The following is an 8,529-nucleotide window of genomic DNA, read 5'->3' as shown; positions in this document are numbered from 1 at the left end:
ACTTGTTAGAAAATTCAGGTTTTAATGTGACCTTTTAGAGGAAGTCCAAACTTTATACTGGGAATGAATGAATTAAACAACAAAGTCTCCATTAAATCAAAGTGAAACTTATGATTATGCCCGTAAACTTTGCTTTTATTCTCACACAGAGTAACCAGTAATTTCACTTTAAAGGTCCAGAATGGTCCTCTGACTGTCTGGATCCATAAAGACTGAACACACCACCTTGTCCTTTGGTAAGGTGTAATGGATGTTCTTGTTCCACAAAAAGACTAATCAGAACAAATAATCAACAGTTTGACAGTGAAAATATTTGTGAATTATTAAATACATATTAAAGGGATAACCAGCATGTGTTGCAGAAATATAAAACTACAGTTAAATCTGAGTGTGCAAGTGTGTAAAAGATTTAGGTTTTTGATATATTTAGCAGCAGTGACCTGAATTTTGTTGCATGCATGTTCATGAAAATGAAAACACGCACCTTGAACATTTAAATCCACCAACAGTTAAACATACTGATTAAATATTATTATTCAAAAAGTGTAACTTCTTTTGATTCTTTTGTTACTTTTTCTTCTGATTTTCTGTAGTTTATTTGTTATTATTTCTATATCTAGTGCATGTAAATTTAAAGTTGTATGTCAGAAAAGAATGTTTTGGGTTGTGAAGGTTTATCATGTCAACTGTATAATTTTTATTTTATTGTTCTTTCCAAACTTAAAACAAATAATTAATGAGTTTGAGTAATGATAATCAATGAGAAGTAATAGACCAAATAAGAGTCAAAGTGCAGTAAATGTTTGCAGAACACTTCCTGTCGTGTCTCTCTCTGGTTTCCCTGCACATGATGTTCTCCGAGCAGCATTCAGGCATTACACGTAAAGGTTAAATGTGGCATCGCTGCACTAATCTGCAGCGTTGGTGACATGCGATCATCTGAACAAACAGACCCAGACAGGACCATTCTAATTAGACTGCAGATGACCAAATGGTGACACTAGTTGTGCAGCATCCTACACTCACATGCTAGTGACTGAGAATCTGGCTGCGGCAGATAAATAAAAGACTTATTTGTTTTAGTGGAGTGTGTGTTTCTCTAAGCCAATGAACAAGGGGAGACGACGTTAATGATGATCTGTGACAGACGGCTGAAGGGTGAGGAGGTGCTCTTCAGTGAGTGAACGTTATGCAGAGCTGGCATTCAGCTGTCTATTATTTATTGATGCGCATTCACGATGTCTTTGTGCTGTGGGCTGAGAATGGAAACACACACTGTGCAAGTGAGAAGGGGACACTTTAGTCTGGTTCTGCCAGGCTGTCTGACAGTGAAACTGTGAGTGTGTGTGGACCGACAGGGAGATTATCCACATTAAAACGTGTTAACCTGCACCCTAACTTGTACCCTTTTTTTTTCTAAAAGCCTGTTAATGTCCTGCTCTAGCATTTGGTAGAGAAAAAATTTTCAGTTACTATCCAACCCAAACCAACCTAAACCATCTCTATGACTCGGTTTAGACAGGTAATGCTAAAAGGAAGTATATTCTGTCATTCGGCCATCATATTTCCATGAAGTGTCACCCCAACCATTTGTGAAAAAAATACTGATTTAGATTATTATTGCCCAAAGGAAACTAAAAAATGCAAAGAAATATTTTTCCTTTGCTTTTTTTTGTCAGTGTGGACATGAAAAGGTTATAGTACTTCTGTTTGATGATTTATGGAAAATGAGTCTATTTATGGCTTTGGATTTGGTTCGTTTACACAATGGAAGTAATCAACTCAACAAACCAGCTGGTCCAGTCTCCACTTATTAAACACTTAGACATGTACACCTGCATCAAATATTAGGTGCAAACAGCTTCAGGTGGTTTGTTATTTTAAGTATTCAGGCTCCAGGCGGGCAGGTTTTCATCAGGGGACCTGCAGATAATCCCATGAAAGTGCGAGACGTTCCATTTGGTGCTAAAATCGTCTACAAAACACAGAGAAGATAGTATCATGACCAACAAGCAGCATATTACAATATAACACACAACTCTCTTATTTGTATATACACCACTGACTTGTTTTAACTACATAATGTACTGATTCATCTTTTTTCTTCCTGTTTTTTTCTGCCTACTCATAACTTTATCTCCTTTTTAAAATAACTGGTAGACCTAGAAGAGATTTATGGCGATTTAGAGAGAGTTTAATCTCTGGTTTTATGTTTGGGACTTCTTGATTTCAAGATATTTTATGCTGTATATGATTCATGTGTGTTTTCAATGAGCCTCTCACATCATACAGGCAAGCTGCAGTAATAATAAAGTAATTTTGACACCTTTGGAGGTTTTCACCTTCTGTCCGTAACATGGGAGCCATGCCCTAAATCCCTGCTCAATGTCTCAAAAGAGGATCATGTGTGATTTCAGAAAAAAAATTAACAGCCTACATGTATAAAGGTTAAGAGATCATAATAATTACCTGAAAAGCAAGCCAAAGTATATGTAAGTGTATTTTTTTGTAACATAATAAACAACTAAAAGTCAGCAATGGACAGAAAAATGGGAAATAAATAATAATACAAAAATGGCTAATTAAAGTGGCCCACTAAAGTGCTCACCTGTAGGTATGATTTAGTCCCAGACTTTCACATCTTCATGCTACACTGAATGTATGTTGCGTGTACTGTTCATACACATTATGCTTCATATGAGACGTGTAGGTTATTTTTTATTTTCTTTCAAATTTAAGGCTAAATTTCCACCCCTTACCTTACTACTTACCCCTACATTTTGCAGAGGTGAGATGCACCTTATTTTTTTAAGGGATCAACAAGTAGCCCTAATCTACAACTGGGGCGTTGGTGGCCAGTTGGGGAGCTAGATGACCAGGTCATCTGGTTCAAGTTTGGTAAGCTGCACTGTCCAGATTTCTTTTAAATGTTACCAACTGTATGAATCACTCTTGTAGGGTGGGGTTTACTAAGTGCGAGGCTATTGTTCGTGTGATTGTGGCCCCCGGTCTTTAAGTTCTTCAAACCAGGAAATGTTTAAACTGTTCTAATTAGCCAGTATTCCCTGCAGTGTATGGCTCTGGCAGCTCTTGTCTGCAGCAGACCTGACAGGAGTCGTGCCCTCTGGGGTCCTGCGTATCAATTATGGGGCCTTTCACAGTTGTCCGTTTTGGAAACATTAGACAAGTTCAATCCCAGGTTTGCCCTTTGCTGCTCTTGTGCATGACTCTGGCTTTGAAATCAGGAAAACTCAAAGTTGCTGTTTTTAGGAATGTATCTTGTTCTTTTTTCTCCCAGTCGTAGCGCACAAAAAGGATTTACGAAAGAGTAAGTCAGAATCATTACCACTCAAAATAGTTAACTTAGATTATCCCCATTCCATCCCTCTTTATACTCCCAAGACTCATTTTAGTTTCCATTTACTCATCCTACTCATGAAATGTAATGCTTATGGAGAAATGCAGTCTCACACAAGAAAGTGTGATACCTACATTGGTTGACAGTGTAAAACATAGTGGTTTTACACAAAAAGGCAGAAAGAACAGCAAAATCACTGCACTTTTTGTGTTCTAAAGACATGACCTGCTGATTAAAATAATTACAGGTTGAAAATATTTTACACAATCATGTTTTTATCAACTAATTGTAACATGCTTATGTGAAACTTAACAGAAACGTGATATTGCACAACTATTTTATGTTCCAAAATGAATGTAAGGTGGTAGGAGGGGATGACCAAGTTTGAGCCGCATCTGACCCATTTATTTCCAAAAACTTTTCACTTTTCTACTTCAGTGTCAGTTACAGTTGGTCAGTGATGAGGAAAGCAGCCAATACAAAAGGACCCAGATGATTGTGATGGAAATAATTGTCACAGAAATAGCCTCCACAAACTCATGTTTGTATATTTTCTCCCTGATCCGCCACGCTCCCCAGACACCTCTGTAACTTTATAAATAATGTCAATTACATTACAAGGACTTACTTTAAATCCTCAGATTTAAGTCCTAACAACATGAACAGTATCTGGACCACACACACAATTCCCCACTGACAGTGTTTTTTCCTGCTCTCCTCTGTAAACACAGCTCCCCCTGGCTGTTTTTTCATCTAATTGTACAAACAGATGGCTGACTGCATTGTTAACACGTTCAATCCAATCCAATATCAAACTCTTAAAGTAACTAGTTAAAGTTACTGTAGACCTATTTTGTAAGGCTGATAGATTTACATTTAAAAGCTTTAAATCAAACTTACTGTAACTGACTTGAGATGAAAAATGTAAATCAAGACTAGTAAGTGATGTTGTTAGGGTGTGCACTCTCAGTATATGATGCTTGTCAATTCTTTTTTTTTTTTTACATATATATCTTTATTAGGTTGTCAATATACAATCCAAGATCAATCTGAAAGGATACATTTCACCTATTTTTTCCCCTTTTAGAACTCCCCCAACGTAGAGTCACATTTACTTGACTTAGTCACATAACAATGGGTAATAATGCTACTAAGCAAACACAACTCTATCCCCACCCCAAAGGAAAAAAAAAATAATAATAATAAAAGGGAACATTCAGAGGAGTACAAACAGCACAAATACACTATTACCACCACTACATTGAATCATAGACACACTGGCTTCTTACAGAACTCCGACAGGGTACACACCAATATCTTAATTAGCACCAACCATCCTAAACATTAATCATCTAGAGATGGAATGGAATCAATCAAAGAAAGAATGGGATTCCAAGTTTTACAGAATTTGTCAGAGCACCCCCTAATACTGTACTTGATTTTTTCTAAGTATAGGAATGCTTGTCAATTCTAAATGTTGTGCAAACATATGCTCCCATTTAGATGATGTCTTTTTTCAGGGAAGGCCTTGCATATTTCAGCAAGACAATGTTAAACCACATACTGCATGTGTTCCAACAGCATGGCTTCATAGTAGAAGAGTCTCGGGGCTGGACTGACCTGCCTACAGTCCAGTCCTTTCACCTCCTGAAAACTTTTGTAGGATGAAACACTAAATCAGCAAAGAAAACCCAGGACTGTTGAGCAGCTACAATCCTATATCAGACAAGAATGGGACAATATTCCTCTACCAATCGGTCCACAAACTGTTGTCAATTAATTTGAAATTGATTGCCACAATCAAATTCAAGATGACAGAATTTTTTTAATTAAATATTAAAATGTGTTAAAAAATTTTCTTTGTTCTATTGTGAATAAAAATTTTCTTTATGAGATAAACATATCTTTGCATTCCATATTACATTTCACACAGCATCCCGACTTTTTTTGTATTTGGGGTTGTTAAAGGAGTCTTATCATATCAAACACTGCATCTATTATTGCAGTAAAGTTTAAACATTTGAAAAAAAGAGAGTAATAAGGCAAACACTTTTTCAAGGGACTTTAAAATCAAATGTCTTTTGTATTGAGTATTTTTTTAGGTCAAAACTGACACACCAACTGCCTTAAGAGTAAAACAAAATCAGGCCGAGTGTGAATGCAACAAAGCTCTAGTTATTTTTTGCATGAAAAAAGACGTTGTGCCTGAGGTTTTCCCATTTTAATTTGTCCTTCAGAAAAAAAGTGTGCCTCAAATTATCTAAAATGGAAGATAAACAAGAATCAGACATGTGTCACTTTTTTTCATTTTAACAATTATCATTAATAAGAGTCGTATTTCGAGGGAAACGCTCAAACTAAAACACTCGCCTCTGCTTCTCTGTGATGAAATTAAGTTGTCATTGGAGCATCTGCCTAAATCCTGCATGCTTATGGAAAAAAAGGACTATTCTGAGTCAGAGTACCATGTAACATTCAATTACAATTTAACAGACGGGTCTCTATTAGTTGGTGTTCATTTCAGGGTTGGAGGCACGAGGTCACGACCCACTCCTCAGGCAGGTGCTTGTGTTAGACTCCAAATTTAAAAAAGAAAGACCAAAAAGGAAAGATTGCGTCCCATACCAAACACACCTGGGGACACAGTCTCCACATCATCCTTTACTGGAGACTGTCCGTCACACAAAAACACCGGTGCTCACACACTGAGTGGAAATTTAAGCTGACAGTCAACATCTCAAATAAATATATTGCTCCGTCTTTTTGTTTTAAGATATTAAAGTAATTTCCATAATTGTTTTAAACAAGTCCACTTTTCCTAATTCCCATCTGTGTCCTTGACAACGGGGTCAGCGCTGAGCCCTCTCCGAGCAGCTGTGCCAGATGGTGAAGAGAGAAAAGTGAAAGAAAGACATGGGGGGATAAAAAAAAAAAAAAAACGAGAAGAGAGAAGACTCATGTCAATGTCAAAAAGAGAATTAGAGTTATTTCCCTGCCTTTTGAGATGGCTTTAGTGTTCACTGCCTCAAGACAACAAGCTGATACCCTCAGGCTGTAAAAGTCAGCAGCAGCGGCTGAGTGAAGGGCTGGAAAAATCCCTACCTGTTACTGAAACGTTTGAACTCCTAATTGTGTAGAGCCTTTGGCAAATCAGGGGGTTTTAGAGGGGAGGCCTTATCCAAACAGAGAAGAATAAAACAACTATACTTGGCAACTTTGGAAGAACAGAAGTCAAGACAAATAAGAGTGATAAAGAGATGGATGAAAGATGGGCACAGGGAGTTGTTTGTTGTCTTTAGACGTGGGAGCTCTGGTCAGACCGTCCCTGAGACTAAACAACAAGAGGTTTTTAAAATATATGGCACTCTCACGCTTATATGTTCGTTCTGTTTTCATAAATTACCTTTAAAAGATAAGCAGGAAGCTGAAAATGAATCACTTATCAGTTTGATCTGAGAAGCAGTTATTAGGCAGTGACTGTGTCAAATGTATTCCTCTATGCTGTGTTTTAGTAGTAGCCGTTTAATTTGTTCTCAGGATTTAAAATATGCCAAGACCGACAAACAGATAAGGGTTAAATATGATCTTATTAGGTGGAGACGTCTTTGATACATATAGGAGTGAGAAGGACTGCTGACATCTTTAAAATGATTTGTGATATTACAAGATTAACAATATACAAACACCATGTAACTGGATGCACATATCCAGTGGTTTCCAAAAGTATTACAAAGTATACTGATTTTTCCACAGTGCTACATACAGTAGTTCTGTATAAAATATGTATAAAATGTATGCAAAATTTGCATAAGTGGCGTGAAAACAGAGGCAAATCTCTACCTTTAACTTTCAGCCATGAATTGATCTTAAGTATACTCAACTGTCCACAAACCCGTGGAAGGGGCTGTGTACACACGTCACAAGACTGCTCAATGAACAGGATCCTGAATTATGAATAAACTATCGAATGTCTTTATTAAGTCAAATGCACTTGATTAGAAATATTTTCATTAAAAATCCTCTTTTGTAATATGTTGAAGGTTTCTCATAAATAACACAATACGAGTGAGTTATTAGGTAAGAATAATTGCCTGTTGTGACTAATTTTAGTACAAAACATGACAGGAAAATTTAACTACCCAGTATCACCACATGACTTCATTACTTCTGTTGCCCACATTTAGTGAAAAACATCTGAGAACCAATCTAACAGCAGTCATCGTGGAACATCCCTTTGGTTTAAGAGGTACATTTTCCATTTTATTTTCAGCTCTTCTGCTCTGAGTGGAACCTTCAGAAGACACACTCAGGGACTTTGCAAGAAAGGGGACGATAATGGTGTAAGTAGGTGTCAGAAAATATTGCATAAATAAACAGTGTGAGGCTAACTGGAAACATTCTCCATACAGTCACGCTTGTTAAAAAAAAAGGCCCCTTCAGACACTGAGGCCCTCAGGAGAAGTAAACCAGAATAGCTCGCCCTCTCTGCTGAGACAAAGCACTTGAAAGGTAACATAATAAGGGTGAGCTTGTAGAGATAGAGCAGACTACACAGTCGTGGCCCCAGTAAGATGTTTTGCAGCAGCTCTTTCTGCCAGCGTCCTCTCGCCCAGATGCTTCTGGGAGCTCTACGAGTTTAATCTGGTTCTTATCTTGCAGAACGACAAATGTAACCAAACAAGTGCAGGGAAAAAAGTAGGCACCGGTCTGCACGTGTTCAGTCCCAATAGAAGCATGAAAAATAAGCAGGCGGTGGACTGACGACATCCACAGCTCCATGGGGGATTCCTGAAAAGGTCTAACCTCTCCTGCTGGGGCAGCGGAGTCAAACTTAGGAAGAAAAGCTTCAACAAATCGTTTTCATTCTTCTTTTTTTTCTTCTTCTTCAAAAAAAGCAGTAGCATTAATGTGGCTTTTTCCACCATCTATACTTTAATACACTTTAATACATTTCTCTCTTTTTTTTTTTTTAAATAATGATTTGTATTTTCTTTTTTATTTAAAAAAATACTAATCCAGCTAAATGGGAAAGATGTTTGGGAATAAAACAAGACAGCAACTTATTATAATTTTCTTTACTGATTCATCTGTTGATTTTTTTCCCCCCTTAATCAGTTTCTTGTTTTAGAAATGCTAATGTACTACTTTATGTGCTGGTCAAGACAGTTTAA

Source organism: Odontesthes bonariensis, chromosome 13, assembly GCF_027942865.1.
Source record: "Odontesthes bonariensis isolate fOdoBon6 chromosome 13, fOdoBon6.hap1, whole genome shotgun sequence".
Lineage (NCBI taxonomy): Eukaryota > Metazoa > Chordata > Actinopteri > Atheriniformes > Atherinopsidae > Odontesthes > Odontesthes bonariensis.
The sequence above is the reverse complement of the archived record's forward strand: the minus strand, read 5'-3'. Positions refer to the sequence as shown.